At 47.8% G+C, this 23,634-nt stretch overlaps 1 protein-coding gene across 1 annotated transcript in view; it reads right to left on the reverse strand.

The window, feature by feature from the left end:
- The window catches only part of LOC140403226 (complement C3-like), a 466,462-nt gene that overhangs the window by 201,927 nt on the left and 240,901 nt on the right, over positions 1-23,634 (reverse strand). The gene's annotated exons all lie outside the window — the stretch shown is intronic.

A 23,634-nucleotide genomic window follows, 5' to 3' on the forward strand; every position in this document is an offset into this window, starting at 1 on the left:
CCCGATCGACTGCGCACCCGACCCGGAACGCCCGCCCAAAAATTGCCCGTCCCGTATAAGGCGCACCCTGGCCTCCGACCGGTCCGTCCCGAGCAGGATGGCCACGGACTGAGTCCGCAGCCACCATGCTCGTATCCCGACCGGCAGGACCATGTTAGATCCACGCCGCTGGGACTTCGGCCGGTCGGGGGCGGAGAATGGGGGCCTCCAGCAATGGCTGCAGGTAGGCGATATGCAATGCGGTCTAGAATCGGGGAACCTGCGCTGGTCCCGATTCCATGCATCGAAATGGATTCTCCGCCCCAGCACTGGCCGTGATTTAGTTGTAACTAACAGAACCAGCAAGCGACTAGAGTACCCAATTCATTTTTCCAATTAAGTGGCAATTTAGCGTGGCCAATCCACCTACACTGCACATCTTTTTGGGTTGTGGGGGTGAAACCCACACAAACACGGGGAGAATGTGCAAACTCCACACGGACTGTGACCCAGAGCCGGGATCGAACCTGGGACCTCAGCGCCGTGAGACTGCAGGGCTAACCCAACTGCGCCACCGTGCTGCCATTGACTAGAATATTTATGTCTGAATTTCCATTCCCTGTTTTCCCAAAATTAATTTGTAATTCACTATGATTTTTAAACAATGTCAGCCAAAATTTTCAAATTCGTAACAACCCAAAATTCTGTTTCAGAAATTCAGTTCAGAAAATGGAGTCTATAATCAGAGAATTGTACAGGCCTTTCGGCTCAACTAGACTGCACAGTCAAAAAAAACCTGTTCAAATGTAAACTAATCCCATTTCCTCGAACTTGAATGTTATGACATTTCAAATGCTCACCCAAGTACTTTTTAAAGATAGTGAGTTATCCTGTTTTATCCACCCTCCCAGGCAGGGCATTCCAGATTCTCACCTTATCCACCCTCCCAGGCAGTGCATTCCAGCTTCTCACCTTATCCACCCTCCCAGGCAGTGCATTCCAGATTCCTACCACTCTCTGGTTGAAAAATATTTTCCTCAAATCGCCTCTAAACCTTTCACCTTAAAACTATGCCCCCTTGTTATTAATCCTTCAACTAAAGAGAACAACTGCTTTCTATCCACCTTGTCCATGCCCCTCATAATCTATATGCCTCAATCAGATTCCCTCTCAGCCTTCCCTGCTCCAAAGAACACAACTCAAGTTTATCCAGCTTCTCTTCATAGCTAAAATGCTCCATCCCACGCATAATCCCGGTGAATCTCCTCTGCACCCTGTCTAGTGCAATCACTTCCTTCCTATAGTGCAGTGACCAGAACTGAACACAGTACTCCAGCTGTGGCCTATTTTGGCTCCAACTTGCAATGTTACCCTGGAACTCATGTGTTTTTAACTTCTTTATCAGCATCCTGTGTGGGACCTTGTCAAAGTCTTAGCTGAAATCCATATAAACTACATCAACTGCCCTACCCTCATCTACACACGTGGTCCCCTCCTCAAAATATTAAATCAAATTGTGAGGCATGACTTCCCTCTGACAAAGCCATGCTGACTATCCCTGATCAAATCTTGCATCTCCAAGTGGAGAATGATTCTATCCTTCTGAATTTTCTCCAATATTTTCCCTACAACCAATGTGAGACTCTCTGATCTGTAATTCCCTGGCTTATCGCTACCACCCTTCTTGAAAAATGGAACCACACTAGCTATCCTCCAGTCCTCTAGCATCTCCCCGGTGGCCAGAAAGAAATTGAAAATTTGAGTCAGAACCCCTGTAATTTCCTGCCTTGCCTCCCACAGCAATCTAGGACACAATTCATCACCTGGAGATTTGACCAACTGTACCTCCTCACTGCCTATGTCAAAGTGCTTCAGAACGTAACAGTCCCTGAATTCTGCACCCATATCTCCCTTCTCCAAAGTGACGACAGATGCCAAGTACTCATTTAGCAACCTTCCAATATCATCTGGCGTGATGCAGATTACCTCTTTAGTCCCTAATCGGTCCTACTCTTAGCCAGGTTATCCTCTTTCCCTTGATATACTCACAGAATATTTTGGGATTATCCCTAATCTTACCTGCCATTTTCTGCATTTTCTGTGCCCTCTTTGTCCTCCTAATTGCTTTTGTGAGGTCCCCCCTACACTTTGCATACTCCATGAGTGCCTCTGTAGGTTTGCTCCCTTTGTACCTGTTCAAAGCTTCTCTTTTCCTTCCTACCCAATCATAGAATACTCACAGAATCACGACAGTGCAGAAGGAGACCTTTCGGCCCATCGTGCCTGCACTGACCCTCTGAAAAAGCATTCTAACTAGGCCTACTCCCCCACCCTATTGCCGCAATCCCATAACACCATCTAACCTATGGACACAAAGGGACAAGTTAGCGTGGCAAATTCACCTAACCTACACATCTTTAGACTGTGGAAAGAAACCAGAGCCCCCAGTGGAAACCCACGGGAGGATATGCAAACTCGACACAGTCACCCAAGGTTCGAATTGAACCCGGGTCCCTGGCACTGTGAGGTAGCAGTGCTAACCACTGTGCCACCATGCCGTCCTAAAATTCCTAGACATCCAGGGTTCCCTCGGTTTATTGCTCCTACATTTCGCCTGAAAGGGAACATGTTGGACCTGTCCTCTCGCCAATTCCATTTTGAACCCCCCCCCCCACTGTTCTGTTGTAGATTTACCTCGAAGTAGCTGTTCCCAGTCTACTTTGGCCAGATCCTGCCTCATTTTAATAAAATCAGCCTTCCCCCAATTCAAAACCCTATTTTATAGAACAACTATTTTCTTTACAATGACAAATTTAAAACGTACAGTGTTGTGATTGCTATCACTAAAATGCTCCCCTGCTGCTACCTCGAACACCTGTCCAATTCTGTTCCCCAGAACTACGCCCAGCTGTACCATCGCTTGTTGGATCTTTGACATGTTGAATACATTTCAAGAAATCTGCTCCCTCTACAGTGTGACTATCCCAATTAAATGTTGGGATAGTTGAAATTCCCAAATACAATTACTCTATTGTTTTTACACACGTCAGTGAATTCACTACATATCTGCTCCTCTATTGCCTGCCGGTTATTTGGTTGTCTACAACACACTCCCAGCAGTGTAACTGCTCCCTTTTTTTCGGAAGTTCAACCACAAAGCCTCTTTAAAAGACCCTTCCAACATATTGTCCCTCCTCATGGCAATAACAGACTATTTAATTTTTAAAAATTTTTTAGAATACCCAATTCTTTTTTTCCAAATAAGGAGCAATTTAACGTGTCCAATCCACCTAGCCTGCACATCTTTGGGTTGCGGGGGTGAAACCCATGCAGACATGGGAAGAATGTGCAAACTCCACACGGACAGTGACCCAGGGCCGGGATTCGAACCCAGGTCCTCAGCACCGCAGCCCCAGTGCCCCGACAGACTCCTTAATTAATAATGCAACACCGCCACCTCTTTTACGCCCTCCCCTGTCCATAGAATCCTCTTCAGCGCAAAAGGAAGCCATTTGGACCATAGTGCACCATACTAGGCCCACTCCCCCGCCCTATCTCTGTAACTCAGAAACCTTTAGAAACTAAGGGGCAATTTAACATGGCCAATCTACCTAATCTGCACATCTTTGGACTGTGGGAGCAAACCGGAGCACCCGGAGGAAACCCATATAGACACGGGGAAAACTCGCAAACTCCTCACAGTCACCCAAGCACAGAATCAAAACTGGGACACTGGCACTGAGGCAGCAGTGCTAACCACTGTGCCATTCTGCATGAAGATCCTGTACCCCGGAATATTGAGCTGCCAGTCCTGTTCCTCCCTCAACCACGTCTGTGATGGCAACAACATCACAACTTCACGTGTTCATACACGCTCATCTGTCTTACCCATGATACTCTTGGCATTAAAGTAGAGGTCATCCAACCTCATCTTACTCCCTTGAAACACAACATGCTCTGTCCCTATTGCATTAACACTCTGTCCTCTCCCACTGCCAAACTAGTATAAATCCTTCCCAAAAGCACTACCAAACCCACCTGTAAGGACGTTAGTCCCATTCTGGTTCATGTGCTGACCATCCCACTTGTACTGGTCGCAACCTCCCCAGGAAAATCCCACTGATCCAGGAATCTAAACCCCTCCACCCCTCTCACCTGCACCGCCTCTTGAGCCATACATTCATCTGCCCTTCTCTTCTATTTCTGTACTCGCTAGCACATGGCACCGTAAATACTACTACTAATAATAAACTTTATTATTATTAACACTGCAATGAAGTTATTGTGAAAATCCCCGAGTCGTCACTCTCCGACGCCTGTTCGGGTACACGGAGGGAGAATTCAGTATGCCCAATTTACCTGACATGCACGTCTTTCGGGACTTGTGGGAGGAGACTGGAGCATATGGAGGAAACCCACATAGACAAGGAGAGAATGTTCAGACTCCGCACAGATAGTGACTGTGGTAGTATGTATTGGGGGTCATGTGGGACTGGAAGCCCTAATGTCATTGGCTGACAGATCCCGGGTCCTGGTTGGCCGTTGACCTCAAGCTCCGCCCTGAAGGCGGAGTATAAGAAGCCGGAGTCTTCCCCCGCAGGCCAGTTTACTATCGAGCTGCTGGGGAACAGACACGCTTAATAAAGCCTCATCGACTTCATCTCTATTCATCTCTCGTGAGTCTTTGTGCGCTACAGTGACCCAAGCCGGGAATCGAACCTGAGTATCTGGCGGTGAAACAACAGCGTTAATCACTGTGCTACTGTGCCGCCCATGCTACCGTGCCGCCCATATAACCCAGAGATTACAACCTGAGGGGTCCTGCTATTTAATCTACTGCCTCAATCCCTAAATTCTTGATACACTGCATCATCCCTCATTCTACCTATATCGTTGGAACCTTAACCTTCTATGTTCTCGGTCTTATCACCCTTCTCCTTCAGGATGCCCTACAGCCACTCAGTCACTTCCCTGACCCTGGCACCAGGGAGGCAACACACCATCCTGGAATCATTTTGGCCGCAGAAACGCCTCGCTGGTCCCCTAACTAATGTATCCCCTACCACTATTGCTCCTGCTTTCTTCTTCCTCCCTACTGTGCAGTCAAGCCGCTTGTAGTGCCAGGTGCTTGGCTATGTCTGCCCTACCCGATGGATCCAGCTTACAAATTGAAAAACCGATTTGTGAGCTGGACCCCAGGGCACTCCTGCAGTACCTGCCTGTTTCTTTTGGACTGCCTTGTGGTGACCCATTCCCTTTTTCCTCAAGTCCCGATAGCTGTGGTGTGACCCCTTCTCTATACGTGGTATCCACCTAACTCTCAGCCTCACAGATGTGCCAAAATTTCTTCAGCCACCGCTCGAGATCCGAAGCTCTGAGCTCAAGTTTCTGCATTCGAGAACACGTCCTACACACGGGGTCATATAGGATACCAGTAAGGTCCATGATGTCCCACATATGACAGGTCGAGCATTCCCATGCAGCTGACTTCACCTGCAATGACTTAAACTGGGCTTACAGAATCCTATGGGTTAATTTTGATAATTATTTCATGTTAAAGTTACTCTCCTAACTTTGGGTGCAATTTTCTCACCCATTGTGCCCGGCACTGATCCCATTGCGATGGGTGTATAGCGGGTGAAGCCAAAATCCGGATTTGCGCCAGGCAGGAATCATTTTGCAATTCACCCAGCCTACTCCCAATGGTAAGATCCGGATCTCACCCAAAAATGGCGAGACGTTCAGTAAGCCTAATTTGAATCTCATTAGCAAGATTAAAAGTCAAATGCAGCAGCCTCCTGGGAGTCACTCGACTCCCCAACGAGAAGTCATGCAGAGTGGCTTCGTACTCAACAAAAACATAATTCTGGCACAATGGCTACCATGGGGAAGTGAGGAGGTGAGCCCTCACAATTCACCAGCATGCAGCCCAAGGGCACCCAGTGCTCAGGAAACAGCAGGCCTGAACTCTAAGAGCGTCAGCACCAGAGAGGCAGCTCCCAAAACTCAAACAGTGGGTGGAGGGCTTCATCACTGAGGGCCCTCTCGAGGCTAGAGGGTAAGTGTCTGGATGAGCAGCGGACAGCTGAGCATGACCTCCCCAATGTTTCTGGCAGAGGTCTTGGGGTTCCTGGTCTGGCCAGGAGACATGTGCAGAGTGACGTTTGCCAGCACAACTGGGTCACTGGATGGCACTCTGAGAGCAGGCGGGACAGTCATGGTAAGGGTGGAGAGGCTTGGGAGATACAAGTGTCCCAGGATGGGAGCCCGAACTGATTTTGGGTCTCTCTGCCGAGACATGCAGATGCTGAAGAAGACAGCAAGGCCAACGCAGGCCGGAGGCGGCACCATATGTGCAGGGGCCAGCCACACACCTGCAAGACCCGGCCGCATATCAGGCTGAGGGGGCCAGAAGGGAGTCTAGCAACGCGCCAAGGTGTACAAGAATCAGTGGTCCTGGATGGCACGGCGGTGCAGTGATTAGCACTGCTGCCTCATGGAAATCCAGGTTCGATCCTGGCCCCGGGTCACTGTCTGTGTGAAGGTTGCATATTCTCCTCGTGTCTGCGTGGGTCTCACCTGTACAAACCAAAGGATGTACAGCGTAGGTGGATCAGCCACACTAAGTTGCCCATTCATGAGGAAGAAAAAGTATTTGGTTTTCTAAATTTAAAAAAAGTCAGTGATCCTTCAATGAGCTGGTGGACAACATGGTGGCACAATGGTTAGCACTGTTGCCTCATAGTGCCAGGGACCCGGGTTTGATTCCGACCTTGGGTTTGCACATCCTCCCTGTGTTTTTTTCTATTTGCTCCTGGGATGTGGGTATCGCTGGCTGGGTCAGCATTTATTGCCCGACCCTGAGAGCATTGAAGACATTGCTCTGGGTCCAGAGTCACATGTAGGCCAGACCAAGTAAGGGTGACAGATTTACTTCCCTTTGTGGATTTCCTCCGGGTGCTCTGGTTTCCTCCCACAGTCCAAAGATGTGCAGGTTAGATGGCCATGCTAAATTGCCCCTTAGGGTGGGGTTGCAGGAACAGGACAGGGGTTGGGCCTAATTAGTGGGACCTTCAAAGGGTCGGTGTAGACTCAATGGGCTGAACGGCCTCCTTCTGCACTGTAGGGATTCTATATGCCGCAGAACACAGCGTCTCAACAGAGTGTCATGGGCTGTCTGTCAGCTTTTTACGTTCGCTTTAGGCTTTTTGCTGCAGGGTGGGTTTGGTTTCACGTTAGTTTGGGGAAGCTGCAATCACAGCAGCATGTGTATGAATCTCTGCAAGCTTATGAATGTCCATTTGCTGATTTCAACATGGTAACTGTTCTCAGGAGTGAAGTTAAGCCTGAGGTCTTTCTGTTCAAAGTTGTTTTTAAGTCTTATGGATGTTAAAAGGAAAGTATATAGAACATACAACAGAGAACATTACAGCGCAGTACAGGCCCTTCAGCCCTCGATGTTGCGCCAACCTGTGAAACCACTCTGAAGCCCATCTATATTATTTCCTTATTGTCCATATGTCTATCCAATGACCATTTGAATGCCCTTAGTGTTGGCGAGTCCACTACTGTTGCAGGCAGGGCATTCCACATCCTTACTACTCTCTGAGTAAAGAACCTACCTCTGACATCTGTCCTATATCTATCTCCCCTCAATTTAAAGTTATGTCCCCTCGTGCTAGACATCACCATCCTTCCACCTTCCACCATCCACCCTATCTAATCCTCTGATCATCTTGTATGCCTCAATTAAGTCACCTCTTAACCTTCTTCTCTCGAACGAAAACAGCCTCAAGTCCCTCATCCTTCTCTCATAAGATCTTCCCTCCATACCAGGCAACATTCTGGTAAATCTCCTCTGCACCCTTTCCAATGCTTCCACATCCTTCTTATAATGCGGCGACCGGAATTGCACGCAATACTCAAAATGCAGCCGCACCAGAGTTTTGTACAGCTGCAACATGACCTCATGGCTCCGAAACTCAATCCCTCTACCAATAAAAGCTAACACACTGTACGCCTTCTTAACAACCCTCTCAACCTGGGTGGCAACTTTCAGGGATCTATGTACATGGACACCGAGATCTCTCTGCTCATCCACACTACCAAGAATCTTAGCCCAGTACTCTGTCTTCCTGTTATTCCTTCCAAAATGAATCACCTCACACTTTTCTGCATTAAACTCCATTTGCCACCTCTCAGCCCAGCGCTGCAGCTTATCAATGTCCCTCTGTAACTTGTAACATCCTTCCGCACTGTCCACAACTCCACCGACTTTAGTGTCATCTGCAAATTTACTCGCCCATCCTTCTACGCCGTCCTCCAGGTCATTTATAAAAATGACAAACAGCAGTGGCCCCAAAACAGATCCTTGTGGTACACCACTAGTAACTGGACTTCAGTCTGAACATTTCCCATCAACCACCACCCTTTGTCTTCTTCCAGCTAGCCAATTTCTGATCCAAACTGCTAAATCACCCTGAATCCCATGCCTCCATATTTTCTGCAGTAGTCTACCATGGGGAACCTTATCAAACGCTTTACTGAAATCCATATACACCACATCAACTGCTTTACCCTCATCCACCTGTTTGGTCACCTTCTCAAAGAACTCAATAAGGTTTGTGAGGCACGACCTACCCTTCACAAAACCGTGTTGATTATCTATAATCAAATTATTCCTTTCCAGATGATTATACATCCTATCTCTTATAAACCTTTCCAAGATTTTGCCCACAACAGAAGTAAGGCTCACTGGTCTATAGTTACCGGGGTTGTCTCTACTCCCCTTCTTGAACAAGGGGACAACATTTGCTATCCTCCAGTCTTCTGGCACTATTCCTGTAGACATAGATGACTTAAAGATCAAAGCCAAAGGCTCAGCAATCTCCTCCCTAGTTTCCCAGAGAATCCTAGGATAAATCCCATCTGGCCCAGGGGACTTATCTATTTTCACACTTTCCAGAATTGCTAACACCTCCTCCTTATGAACCTCAAGACCTTCTAGTCTAGTAGCTCAGTAGTCTCCTCGACAACATTGTCTTGTGTCAGAAAACCCTCCTGCACACATTGGACAAAAACGGACCCATCTAAAGTACTCGAACTATAGTGTTTCCAGTCACTATTTGGAAAGTTAAAGTCCCCCATAACAACTACCCTGTTGTTTTCGCTCCTATCCAGAATCATCTTTGCAATCCTTTCCTCGACATCTCTGGAACTTTTCGGAGACATATAGAAAACCCCGAACAGGGTGACCTCTTCTTTCCTGTTTCTACCCTCAGCCCATACTACCTCAGTAGACGAGTCCTCATCAAGGAATTACTTAGTGTTGTATTCTTTGGGGGTTGTATTTGAATTAATGGTTACGAAGATGTTCACTGTATGTTTTAAAAAGGTTAACTTGTGTTCATAGAATAAACATTGTTGTGCTTTAAAAAAATACTTTTCCATTTCTGCTGTACCACACCTGTAGAGTGGGCCGTGTGCCCCCCATACCACAATCTATTAGAAGTTGTGGGTCAGGTGAACTCCATGATACACTTTGGGGTTCTCTAAACCCTGGCCCATAACAAATGTGACAGTGCAGCACCTGTTGCATGTCCTCATGGACATGGCACATCATGCAGGAGGAGGACATTCATTCCCAAGCCGTGAAGGTCACTGCGGCCCTAAAGTTCTATTGCAGCAGATCATTCCAGTGCTCGAGCGGGGACCTGTGTGGCATTGTGTGAACAGCCCACAGGTCCATTCGGGAGGTGACGGATGCTCTGAATGCCTGGGCATCTGAGTACATCACCTTCGACCTGGACTAGGCCTATCGAGATGCCCGGGCAGCAGGATTCGGCGCCATCAGTGCTGCATGTGAGGGTGGACAACCAGGAGAATCAGCGACAGGCCCTGCGAATCATGGGTTTATCAGAGGGAGTTGAGGTAACGAGTGCCATGGGCTTCGTCTCGAGAATGTTTGAGAAGTTGGTGGTGGAGAAAATTTTCCATAAGGCCCCAGAGGTGGACTGTGCCCATTGGTTTACCTGAGACAGAGGCCGAGTGCTGGGAAGCCACCTCGGGCAGTGATTGTGCATATGCACAAATTCCAGGACAAAGAAAAGATTCCGAGGTGGGCCAAAGAAACCCGGGACTGTAGCTGGGAGGGAAATCAGATCCGGATCTATCAGGTCATTGGGGCTGATCTGGCCAAATGATGGGCGGGTTCAATTGGGCCAAGGCGGAGACCTTTTGGAGCGAGGTTTGGTTTGGGTGCTGTACCCGGCCAAACTTTGGGCTGGGAACATTACTTTCTGATGCCAGAGGAGTAGAATGGTTTCATCAAGAAGCATGGTTTGGGGGAGGGCTAATGTTGGGAGTTTTGTATGGTTTTTGACTGATCATGTTTATGCCAGTTTTTGATTTACATTGATATGTGTTTTTTTGTGCATGTGTACTTTCCATGGTTATGGTTTTCTTGTCATGGGTACCTTTAAGATGTGAAAGCAGTGCACGATAATGGACTGGCAATCGGTTGTTTTTTGCAGAGGGCGGTTGAGTATTGGGTGAGTCAAAGAGGGGATGGTATTGAGCAAGCAGAGTGGGAGGATGGGCGGTTGGGATGGGGTCCTTTGTTCTGACCTCCAGGTGGGAGTCGCCATGCTAACAGGGTATGCTAGTGAATGGAAGTAGTGTGGGAATGGGGGCTGTGGAGGGAAGCCTGAGCAGTGTGTTGGGGGGGGGGGGGGGGGGGGGGGGGGGAATAAATTGATCTGGTAACACAGTTGGTCTTTTGGTTGGGACTAGATGAGGAATGAAGGGGTGGCCATTTTGAATGTGCCCAGGTTAGTGAGGTGACAGATGGTTGGGCGGGGATTGAATTCAGTGATGAATGTGGACGTTAGCAGAAGGGGAGGTCAAAAACCCCCGGTTAGGATTGTAACATGGAATGTGCATGGGTTAAATGGTCCGATCAAACGGTTTCGGGTGTTTGTGCACCTAAAGAATTTGAGGGCAGAGGTGGTTTTCCTGCAGGAGACACATCTGTAGGTGAAGGATCAGGTGCAGTTAAGGAAGGGATGGGTGGGGCAGACCTTCCACTCGGGGTTTGATTCTAGGTCAAGGGGGTTGTGATCCTATTCAGTAAAAAAGCGGCATTCGGGGTAGCCAAGGAGTGCGGGTCCTGGGGGGCTAGGTTTATGATGGTGAGTGGGGTATTAGCAGGGTCACCGGTGGGGTTGGTGAATGTATATGTATCCAAGTGGGACAACACAGACTTTATGAAGAAGCTATTGGAGTCCATCCCAGACTTGAATACCCATCAGTTTATTATGGGGAATGTATTATTTGCCTGTAGGACCCTAGGGTGGACAGATCTAGTCCCAAGTCAATAGCCAGATTAGTGATGGTGAGGGGGTTTAGGGGTATTTATGGATCAGAGGGTGGGGAGACCCATGGAGGTTTCGGCACCCGGGAGAGAGGGGGCACTCCTTCTTGAATGTTCATCAGGTTTAATCCTGCATCGATTTTGTTGTGCTGAGGAAGGCGGTGCTGTCGGGGGTCATGGGAGTGGAGTGTGCAGGATAGTCATTTCGGACCATGCGCCACACTATGTGGACATGAGGTTTGATACAGGGAAGGCACAGAGTCCAGGTTGGAGGTTTAACTAGGTGCTTTTGATTGATAAGACATTTCGTGATAAGGGGGATGGGGTTGAGAAACATATCAGCCATGATTGATTGGCGGAGCAGACTCAATGGGCCGAATGGCCTAATTCTGCTCCTATGTCTTATGGTCTTAACTACATGAAGTTCAACCAAAATGGGGAGGTGTCTGCGGCCACATCTGGGAGGCATGGAAGGCGGTGGTTCGTGGGAGGTTATTTCCTTAAAGGCCTATAGGGTTAGAGTTGAGAGCGAGAAAAGGCAGAGGCTGTTGGAAATTATTGTCGATGGGGATCATTGGTATTTGGCAGCCCTGACTGAGGAATTGTTAGCAGAAAAGAAGGAATTACAGGGGCTGATTGATCAGCTGACAACGGGGAAGGCGGTGGGTCAGCTCCACCGGTTAAGGTGGGTTCAATGTGAGTATGGGGAGAAGGTTAGTCGCCTGATAGCCCACCAGCTGAGATGGCAGGCAGCGGCATGGGAAATTGTGCAGGTGAGGGCAGGTGGGAGGAGAAGGGTTGGTGATAGCTCCGGAGAAAATCAGCGAGGTGTTTGTGGCATTTTACTGGGGGTTGTATAGATCAAGGCCTGGGGGGAGGATGCGGATATGGGGCGGTTTTTGGTTGGGTTGGTGTTCCCAGAGGTGGAAGAGGAGAAACGGCAGTCATTAGAGGCACCACCGGGGCTGGAGAAGTTAATTTGAGTGTGTCAGGTTGATGCAATCAGAGAAAGCGCCAGGGCACGATGGCTTCCCGGTTGAGTTTTACAAGCAGATTTTGGTGGAGTTGGCACCTCACCTTTTGAATATTTTCAATGAAGTGTTGACGAAGGAAGGGTTGCTGGGCACATTGGCACATGCATCTATCTCGTTGATCCCAAAGAAGGATTAGGATGCAACGGCGTGTGGGTCATACAGGCCTATCTCGTTATTGAATACAGACGCCAAGATATTGGCGAGAGGTTGGAGGGGTGTGTGCTGGATGTGGTTTCGGAGGATCAGACAGGGTTTGTGTAGGGGCTCCAGCTGTAAAGTGATATCAGGAGGCTATTAAATGAGGTTATGGCCCCATCTCAGAGAAGGTTTCCAGAGGTGATTGTATCGAGGAATGCGAAGAAGGTCTTTGATCGTCTGGAGCGATGTTACTCGTTCGGGATTCTGAGGAGGTTTGGCTTACGTTCGTTGCATGGGTACATTACTTTCTGCATCCCCTACGGCAAATATGAGGACAATTGGGATGAATTTTGGTGTTTTATGTTGCACAGGGGACAAGGCAGTGATGCCCGTTGTTTCCATTGTTGTTCGTGTTGGCCATTGAGCCTTCGAAGCTGCGGACTTCAAATGAGTGGCAGCAGATTGTGGTCGTGGGGGTGGGGGGGGGGCGTACAGAGCACAGGATGTCATTGTACACCGATGATTTATTATTGTACATTGCAAATCCACTGGAGAGTATGCGGAGAATTATGGACTTGTTGGGGAAATTTGGGGCATTTTCAGGGTACAAATTAAATGTTGGAAAAAGTGAGGTTTTCCCAGTGAATTCCCATGGGCGAAGTGTGGTCCTGGGGGCCTTGCTATTCAATGTGGCCAGGGTATGGTTTTGGTATTTGAAAATTCAGGTGGCTCATGACTGGGCAACTATGCACAAGTGGATTCCAACCGGGTTGGTAGATGGGGTTAAAAGGGATCTGAAGAGGTGGGACGCCCTGCTGCTATCTCTGGTGATATGACTGTAAGCAATATTATAGAATAGTTGGTGATGCTGCCTCCAACCAGAAGGTGGTGGTACAGACTCACCACGGTCTCATGGGGGAACATCCAGTGATCCTGAGATGGTTATAAGACGGAGAAGAGGATAGATGTGTGCAAGGGGTAGTTCCAGAGGAGTACAAAGAAACTCCATGATAACTTGCTCTTGTTATGGGCCAGGGTTTAGAGAACCCCAAAGTGTATCATGGAGTTCACCTGACCCACAACTTTTAATAGATTGTGGTATGGGGAGCACACGGCCCACTCTACAGGTGTGGTACTTCAGAAGTTGAAAAGTTATTTTTAAAACAAAACAATGTTTATTCTATGAACTCAAGGTAATATTTTTAAAACAAACAGTGAATATCTTAGCAACCATCAATTCAAAGATAACCCCCAAAGAATGCAACACGAAGTAACCTGTGTGCTGTCCTTTTACACCCAAAAGACTTAACAAACCTTTAAACAGGATCACATTAGGTTAAAGTCATTACTGCAAGCAGTTATTAGTTTTAAATCACCAAAGGATCCAGAGATAGTCTTTTCATGGCAGAGAGCTCAGCAGTACAGCTGCTTTGGCTGACTTCAGCTGCAACACACTGAAAAACTAAACCAAAAAGACAGACACACCCAAGCTTTTCTCAAAGTGAAACTAAAAAGCAGAACCAGAGCTCAGCTCCCCCCACACTCTGACATCACTGCAGTAACATGGGCAGCCAAACATTTCTTAAAGCGACATTCTCATGACACTCTGTAACAGATTGTTATCTTTTTTTTAATATAAATTATTTTTTTCCAATTAAGGGCCAATTTAGCATGGCCAATCCACCTAACCTGCACATCTTTGTGTTGTGGGGGTGAAACCCTCGCAGACATGGGGAGACTGTGCAAACTCCACACGGACAGTGACCTAGGGTGGGGATTCGAACCCGGGTCCTCAGCGCCGCAGTCCCAGTGCTAACCATTGCGCCACATGCTGCCCTACAGATTGTTATCTTATCTCTTGTGATTTACTAAAGACCCTGGTTTGGACAAGTCACAAGTCGTTTGGTAGATTCCTTTCCAGACATTGAGCACCAAACACAACACTACCTCTGGCGTGGAGGGTACGGGCCGTGAAAATGAACATGCTGCCAAGATTTTTATTTATTTTTCAATCGCTACCAATATTCCTTCCCAAGGCGTTTTTTCAGAGGGTGGATAAATTGATCTCTGAGATATTTTTCTTTTTTTTTCTTTTCATAAATTTAGAGTACCCAATTCATTTTTTTTCCAATTAAGGGGCAATTTAGCGTGGCCAATCCACCTAACCTGCACATCTTTGTGTTGTGGGGGCAAAACCCACGCAAACACGGGGAGAATGTGCAAACTCCACACGGACAGTGACCCAGAGCCGGGATCGAACCTGGCACCTCGGCGCCGTGAGGCAGCAATGCTAACCACTACGCTAACGTGCTGCCCACTTGATGTCTGAGTTTGTGTGTGCTGGCAAGACGCGGAGGGTTAGTACATTGCTTTTCGGAGATGTTCACCATATTATTGGGGAAGGAGAACAACTCCCTTTTTGAGCTGGATAGGGCTCATCAGTTGTTCAGGCCGAAGCCAAAGGCGAATGAGCCATCGAGAGCTGCGATAGTCTCTTTCCACAGCTATCGGCTGAAGGCGAAGGTGCTAAGATGGGCCAAGAAAATTGAGAGGTGAGGTGGGAAGGCAGTGGTATTCGTATGTTCCAGAACGTCACGGTGGAGCTGGAAAGGTGGTGGGAGGCTTTTAACAGGGTGAAGGCAGCGTTTCACTCGAGTAATGCGCGGTTCGGGGTGGTCTACCAGTTGAATTTGAGAGTTATATATAACTTTAAGGACTATTAGTTTGAGACTGCAGAGGAGGTGGAGACTTTCGTCTGGTCTGAAGGATTGAGACTGAACTCAGTTTGGGCTTTGTTTTCGTATGTTGTGGTTGGGGAGGGATGGTTTGGGGACACTGGGATAATGTGTTGGGGTTTATCCCCCTGTTGTGTGGGGCTTATCATGTTAAGCATTCAGAAGGGCTGGCTGTGTGGGGGAGGGTGGGTTCTGTTTGTTTTTGTACTAGGTATGTCGAGTAAGGGGGTTCTGGTGGGGGCCAACTCACTAGTAAACTTGAGTTGGCTGGTAAGGACATAAGAGCTCGGAGTAGTAGGCCATCTGCCCCCTCCAGCCTGCTCCGCCATTCAATAAGATTATTGCTGATCTTTTTGTGTACTCAGTTCCACTTACCCGCTGCTCAATATAACCCTTAATTTCTTTACTGTTCAAAAATGTATCCACCTTCGCCTGAAAAACATTAAACGAGGTCGCCTCAACTACTTCAATGGCAGGGATCCCACAGATCCACAACCCTTTGGGTGAAGAAGTTCCTCCTCAACTCAGTCCTAAATCTGCTCCCCCATATTCTGAGGCTATGCCCCCTAGTTCTAGTTTCACCCACCAGTGGAAACAACCTTATTTATTCCCTTCATAATTTTATATGTTTCTGTAAGATACCCCCTCAGTCTTCTAAATTCCAGTATAGTCCCAGTCTACTCAGTCTCTTCTCATAAGCCAATCTTCTCAACTCCGGAATCGACCTAGTGAATCTCCTCTGCACCCTCTCCAGTGCCAGTGCATCCTTTCGCAAATTAGGAGACCAAAACTGTACTCAATACTCCAGGTGTGACCTCACCAGCAGCCTACACAGCTGCAACATTATCTCCCTGGTGAACGGGAGTGAGGTGGGGGAGGGACTGCGGTCAGCTAAGCCTGTGTGGACAGGTTTCGTTGGGAGGTATGAATGTGGGGGGATGGGGAGTAAGCAGAGAGAAGCTGTTTGAAGAGGAAGTGTTGGATGGTTTCTGGGAAGGAGGGAGGGGGAGTTGTCTGATGGTGACTAAGGATAGGGTCTGGTCCCGCTCATGGGGCGGTGCACCATGGTCATGACTGATGGGAGGGGGAGGAGGTGAGAGATCCCCAGTCCAAATGGTGACCGGAACGTTGGGTGGACTGGTGAAGCGGGCATGAGTTTTATCATATTTGAAGGGCTTGAGAGCCGACGATGCGCTGTTGCAGGATACCCACAATAATAAGTCACAAGTACGGTGTGCACGGTAGCATTGTGGATAGCACAATTACTTCACAGCTCCAGGGTCCCAGGTTTGATTCCTGGCTTGGGTCACTGTCTGTGTGGAGTCTGCACATTCTCCCCGTGTGTGCGTGGGTTTCCTCCGGGTGCTCCGGTTTCCTCCCACAGTCCAAAGATGTGCGGGTTAGGTGGATTGGCCATGATAAATTGCCCATAGTTTCCAAAATTGGCCTTAGTGTTGGGTGGGGTTTCTGGGTTATGGGGATTAGGTGGAGTTACTGGGTTATGGGGATAAGGTAGAGGTGTGGGTTTGGGTAGGGTGCTCTTTCCAAGAGCCGGTGCAGACTCGATGAGCCGAAAGGCCTCCTTCTGCACTGTAAATTCTATGTAAGTAAGCTTGTATTAACACTGCAATGAAGTTACTGTGAAAAACCCCTAGTCGCCTAACAAGCACGTCTTTCGGGACTTATGGGAGGAAACTGGAACACCCGGAGGAAACCCACACAGATATGGGGAGAATGTGCAGATTCTGCACAGGCAGTGACCCAAGCCGGAATCGAACCTGGGACCCTAGCGCTGTGAAGCAACAGTGCTAACCACTATGCTACCGGGGTGAAGGAGATGGTTAGGCTTCGGAAGGGTTGGGTGAGTCAGGTGTCTCACTCGGGCTTTGATAGCAGGCCCCCGGCGTAGGGGTACCAGTGGGTAAGAGAGTTAGGTTTAAGATGGAGAAGGTGGCGGCGGTTCAAGAGGGCAGGTATATTATGGGTAATGGGTGCATTGGGGGAAAATTGTTGATGTTGGTTACCGTGTATTCCCCAAATTGGGATGATGTACGGTTTAAATAGAGGATCTTGACTGCCATACCAAGTCTGGACACGCATCAATTCATTTTAGGTGGGGATTTAAATACAGTGTTGCATCTGAAGATGGCTCGGAATAAGCCACGCTCATTTATCCCTTCGGGGACCAAAGGTGTTTGTAGCGTTTATCAAGGAGATGGGGAGAGCGGACCCGTGATGGTTCTTACATCGAGGGTGTAGAGAATATTCCTTTTTTCGCCAGTGCATAATGTGCACTCAAGGACTGACTTCTTTATTATGGGAGGTCTTTGCTGTCGGGGGTAAGGAAAGTGGAATACTCGGCAATTGTCATTTTGGATCATGCTCCGCCTATGGTCGATGTGGTCCTTGAGAAGGGACCTACACAGAAGCCGGCATGGTGGTTGGATGTGAGGCTGCTTGCGGTTCCAAGGTTTTGTACTGGAATGGGAAGGGTGATTAATGATTATGTGGGTTCAATAAGAATGGGAAGGTCTTGCCATCGGTGGTTTGGGTGGCGCTAAATGCGGTGGTAAGGGGCGAGATCATCTCGTATAAGGCGCAGGTGGATAGGGACGTAAGAGAGGAGTGGCAGATGAAATTCTGGAAGTTGATGGGAAGTATGCGAAAAATTCCACTCTGGAGCTTTTGGTCAGTGAAAAGGAACTGCAGGTGTAGTTTGACCTTTTGTCTACAGGGAAAGCAGTACGTCAGTTGACGCGAACAAAGGAGATAGTATGAGAATACGGGGAGCAGACCAGTCGTTTGTTGGTGGGACAGCTCCGCCAGCAGGCGGCCTCGCGAGAGATTGCTCTGGTCCAGGATGAGGCAAGGGGGTTGGTGGTGGCACCGGAGCAGGTGAATGGGACTTTTGAGGAGTTTTATAAAAGGTTTGACTGGTCGGAGCCCGCACAAGATGAGTCGAACGTGAGGGACTTCTTGGAGTGGCCTAAAGTAGAAGGAGAGGGCAGGATTGGAGGAGCCACTGGGGATTGAAAAGGTTTGGACAGGTAAAGCACCGGGGCTGGATGCGTTTCCAGTGGAATTATAAAAGAGGTTTTTGTTAGGTTGGCACCGCTGTTGGTGGAGATGTTTTCGTTTAAAATATTTTTATTCAAGGCTTTTCAACAAAAATATGAATTTACAAAATATCTAAAGATCAGCCAAAGAGCATCAGAACACCACAACAACATAACAAACAAAGACCCCAAAAACAACCTCAAAATCCTCCAGCCTCCCTGACACCGACCCTGAACAACATCCCACCTTCCCCGTTTTAGCCCCCTTACACACCCCCCTCGCTGACCCCTCAATCTTCCTTGAAGAAATCAATGAACTGTGATATGGTACAAATTAAGTAATGGCATGATGGGAAAACTGGTCAATGGGAAGACTGGTCAAAAGGTTTGATACTATATGAGAAAGACTGAAACTACTCATTCCAGCTCCCCAGGCCCAGGTAAAGAATGCTGCCCTAACCATTTTCAGACTAGTATGGCCGTAGGCCAACTCTGCAAAACTTGAAGTCTGAAAAGATCAGCGAAGGTCGAGCCATTCCAAAACACCGGACCTCGGCAACTCCTGATAAAACTAACTCGTCGTAACCCAGGGCCGTAGGAATTTGAAACAAAGATAATTCAGGAAGAAACAAGTCTATTCTGACCTTTCAATGTTCCTTCTGAGGACTAAAGAATGGTATGAGTGATATGACCAAACATGGTCTGGTCTTTGCTTCCGTTTGTATTTCCGATCAAACCCCTGACCATACTGTTGTCACATAATATTTATACATTAACTTTATCAAGATTAAGCTAATTCTCCGCAAAGCGCGGAACTTGTGACAGACTGAGCAGTTTTGTTGACTGCCCTCTGACTTCAAGTTTCAGCCATTACTGCAAGCAGTTGTTTTCAAAAATAAAGCTTGTTATTCTGTCTTAACAAGTGTGTTGAATTTCTCTCTCACAGAAGCGAAAATATTGACTTCGACATTTGGCGCAAGCGAGCAGTTACCAATATCCTGAGTGAATTCCGTGGGGGACTGAAGAAATGATCGAGCCAGACCCGGAGGAAAGAGACAGACGCCGGCACAAGGTAAGATTAACCTTGGTCTCTCTCTCTCTCGGATTAGTGGTTCAACCTCTCATCCCTGACGGAAGTAACTGAACAGGTGACGGTGCTAAATTGTACTTATTAAATTGTTAGTAGAGTACTCCGGGTCAGGGACCCCAATTGTGGTTAGCCTTAGGGGTCAGAGACCTTTTGCTTGTTTTGCAGGTTTAAATATGGGTCAGGGACCCTGCAATTTGATTTGGTACCAGGGATTTTTTTTTGATTGCCAGGGGCACATTTTATTGACATTATGGGACAGAGTTTAGACAAAACCGGGGGCAATGCCCCTCTATTTTTCATGTGTTCTGAAAACCCTTCTCACGAATGTAATTTACGTAAATTATCTGCAGTGCTGAACAATAAATTGGGTAACGATATTTGGCCACTAGGGGGCACTTGGAACTACCATAATTGCATTTCTGCTGAGAAAATCATTTGGCAGAGAAACACCGGTTTTAAGTGGAAGTTTTAAATCTCAGAGTGGAAAAAGCAGTCCACTAAGCGCCACGAGCAATCACTATTAATGAGTTGGAGAGATAATGCCCGTAGAAAAGGGATTGATGATTGTGTGGATGGTAAAGCAAAGAATTGGGAGACTTTAAAATTGGAATGTGAACTTTGGGATAGAAAGCATAAACAACAAGGCGAAAATAAAAAATCTCCAACCAATAGGCAAAGAGGGCTAGCCAAGCACATTAAACGAAAGGAGGATCCTCCCAGTTGCTCTGGCATGCCGATGTTTCCCTCTTCAGGCGATACGGAAGAGGAGGAGGATTTAACCCCTGGACCCCACCCTCATCCTGCACACCCTGACCCTACAATTCCACTGTCTCAAGTCCAGATTCCTCCTTATGGTCCCACTGCCAATGAAACTCCTGCTAACGCATCCCCTGTAGCAACACGCACTCGGTCACATACGCAAGCCGTTAATGTGGAACAACCCTTCACGTCTGTTAATCAGGCTTTTCTTGATTTATCACTCCAACCTAAGGAGGAGGAAACTTTTCCGCCACCACCCCCCCCCGCAAATTATCCCATTAGGAGTGTTATTAACCCCCATGCTGGTGATAATGACGACCCATTCATTGAGGTGTGGCAGACTTTTAAACCCCATGAGCTATGTTTGATCATGGCCCAATGTCTCTCCTGCAAAGAGGACCCAGAGGGGTTCACTGAGTTTTTTAGGAGAACTGCGACCATGTACGGTGCTACCGCACGTGATCAATATTCTCTGATTTATTCATCCCTTCCCCCAGAATTAGGGGAAAGATGGAAAAATGAATTAGGACTTCATGGGGACACGTGGACGGCCTTCAGCGCCGCACACCAAACGGAGGACGATCAGAGTACTTTAATGTTCCCTGCACTAAAATGGGCTCTCCTTAAACCCGCTGACATCGCCAAACTCCTTGAATGTACCCCCACTTCTAAGGAAGATATTCCAGAATTTTTTGACCGCTTTTGTGGCATTTGCACTCTTTACTCTGGGGACATTGCTTTCAATGCAGGCACACAGTCTCCCCAATTTAATGCACTATTAATGCAGGTTTTGCCTGACCGCGTAGCATCCAGTATTAAAACTAACAACATGGACTGGTCTGACAATTCTAAACCTCAAATGAAACGTGCTGTGTCTTATTATTGGAGCAATGGCCGCAACCGTGAGACCTGTTACAAAGACACTTCGCCCAAAATTAAATCCGAATTCATCCAATGTCCCTCTCAAAGAAGAGCTCCTAAAGGTCAGAACTCGCAGACAGATTCACGTCACTATCGCCCAGATTGCACGGACCCTCCTGAATTTGGTTACCGCCCACAGGCTCCTTACCCCTTCACTCCACACACGAAGGATTTCGACAGCGCTCCTCCACGTCGTCCTCCTGCCAAATATAATGTCACTTGCTTCAACTGTCAACGTACAGGCCACTACGCTAGGGATTGTCCAGCACACCGACGACAAGGTAGATTTCAATCCCGTCGGCAGACACCCTTCACTTCCTCTAACCCCTACTGACTACCCCGATCAAACTTTCTGGTCCTCTCAACAGACCACTTTGACGAGCCCACCGCTACGATTTACATAGAGGGCGTGCCTATCCCCTTCCTGATTGACACCGGCGCGAGACATTCTACGCTAGACTGGACATTAATTCAGAAACATTGCTTTCCCCTTTCTGATAAGCATGTGGAACTTGCTGGTTTCATGGGGGAAGGTGCAGTTTATCCGCTTACAAAGCCGCTCTCTGTTGAATTTGAGGGCCGGGAATGTTGCATCCCTTTCAGTTACCCGCGTCCTCGGTGTCAACCTGGCCGGATGTGACTTGCTGTGTTGCTGTGTCCCTTGCAGGTGGAAATTGTTTGCCTTGATAACGGCATTACTATATCAGCTATCCCGCAGGCCCAGCTTCAAAATGTTCCCCTTTTCACTACTCCACAGTGGTGGTCGGTTGATTTTGATCCCTCACACTTTTCACCTCCCTTAGATATTCACGATCCACGTGTCACTCTTTGCTATGATCATACAGGATGCTCGCCTGATTTGGAGAGCATTTACCAAGACGCCCTCGTTTCTCTACAATCCGTTTCCTTTGTTGGCCTCGCTAAGGGAAAAGAAGGGTCTGCCTTTCTTGTCGATTTACCCCATGGCCTCTGGCATCAGTCGGGACTTGTGTCACCTCACGTGACCCTTTCTGTGAACGAAGGCTACAGTGCCAAGACCTTGGGATTTCTTGCAGCTGCACTGCGAGGACAAGCTGATCCTTTCTTTAATGGAAGTCAAACCCTACCCGCAGGCACTTTAGAATATTTTCAACGCCCATTTGTCCTCACTGGCACACTGCACCACCATCGTTCAGTCCAATCAACGACTTCTGAACTACCCGCAGATTTATGGGCGGCCTCCAAACACGAAGTTGGTCTCACTAATGTCCCTCCCATTGTTATTAAAGTTAAACCTAACATGCCTTTGCCCTCGATTTCACAGTACCCCTTGCGCCCCAAGGATGAAGAAGGAGTCTCGGTCATGATTCAATCGTTCCTTCAACAGGGAATTGTGGTACCATGCTAATCGCCCTGTAAAACCCCGATTCTTCCAGTTCCTCAGATAGGAAGACCATCCGAATGGCGTTTGGTCCAAGACCTCCGACGTATTAATCAGATAGTGGAACCCTTACATCCTATTGTCCCAAACCCGCGACAATCCTTAGTAATGTCCCACCGGAAGCGACTGTTTTCACCCTTGTTGATTTACAACATGCCCTTTTTGCGATACCCCTCGCCCCTGAATCACAGTATTTGTTTGCCTTTACATTTAAGGGCAACCAATACACTTGGACTAGGCTCCCACAGGGCTTCATTCATTCTCCAACCCTTTTCTCACAAGCATTGCACTCCCAGTTAGCGACTCCTGGTGGCTCCACCATCATCCAATATGTTGATGACTTACTCCCTTGCCAGATGGCAATTTTGCCTGTATACAGCTTGATTTTATCGAATTGCCAAAAGCACAGTGCTATAAATATTGTTTAGTAATAATCAATGTGTTTAGTAAATGGATTGAAGCCTTCCCCACCACTAATTGTATGGCACATACAGTGGTGAAGTTGTTGTTAACGGAAGTCTTTCCCTGTTTTGGGGTACCCAAAATGATGAGCTCAGACAACGGACCACATTTTTTAGCTCGGATCAATACTGAATTGTGTGAAGCACTCGTAATTAAACAGCAACTGCACTGCGCGTATCACCCGCTGGCTGCAGGAATTGTGGAAAGAGCCAACGGGACTTCAAAAGAAAAATTATCTAAATTAACTGAAGAAACTGGGTTAAATTGGCTAAAAGTATTACCCTTGGCACTGTTTCACATGCGAGTGACTCCCCATTCGCGGACCGGACTGTCAGCTGCAGAGATAGTCTATGGTTGGCCAATGAGGACTCCCTGGGATGCCCATGAAAAACCCCTGGAGGGAGTAGACCTCCACGTGATGGGGGAACAAATGCAGAACTATTTGAAGCAATTAACACTTACTCTGAAGTTTCTCCACTCACAGGTAAAACAGGCACATCTCCCAGTAACGGCAGGAACAGCCGTCCCTCGATATCCAGTGATCAAACCCGGAGACCACGTGTTGGTGAAAAACTGGGACAGAATGAAACTAGGACAACGCTGGAGCGGACCCTTCCTCGTACTGCTGATTACACCAACTTCCGTCAAATTTGAAGGACGTTCAAGTTG

This window comes from Scyliorhinus torazame, chromosome 27, assembly GCF_047496885.1.
Source record: "Scyliorhinus torazame isolate Kashiwa2021f chromosome 27, sScyTor2.1, whole genome shotgun sequence".
NCBI classification, from domain to species: domain Eukaryota; kingdom Metazoa; phylum Chordata; class Chondrichthyes; order Carcharhiniformes; family Scyliorhinidae; genus Scyliorhinus; species Scyliorhinus torazame.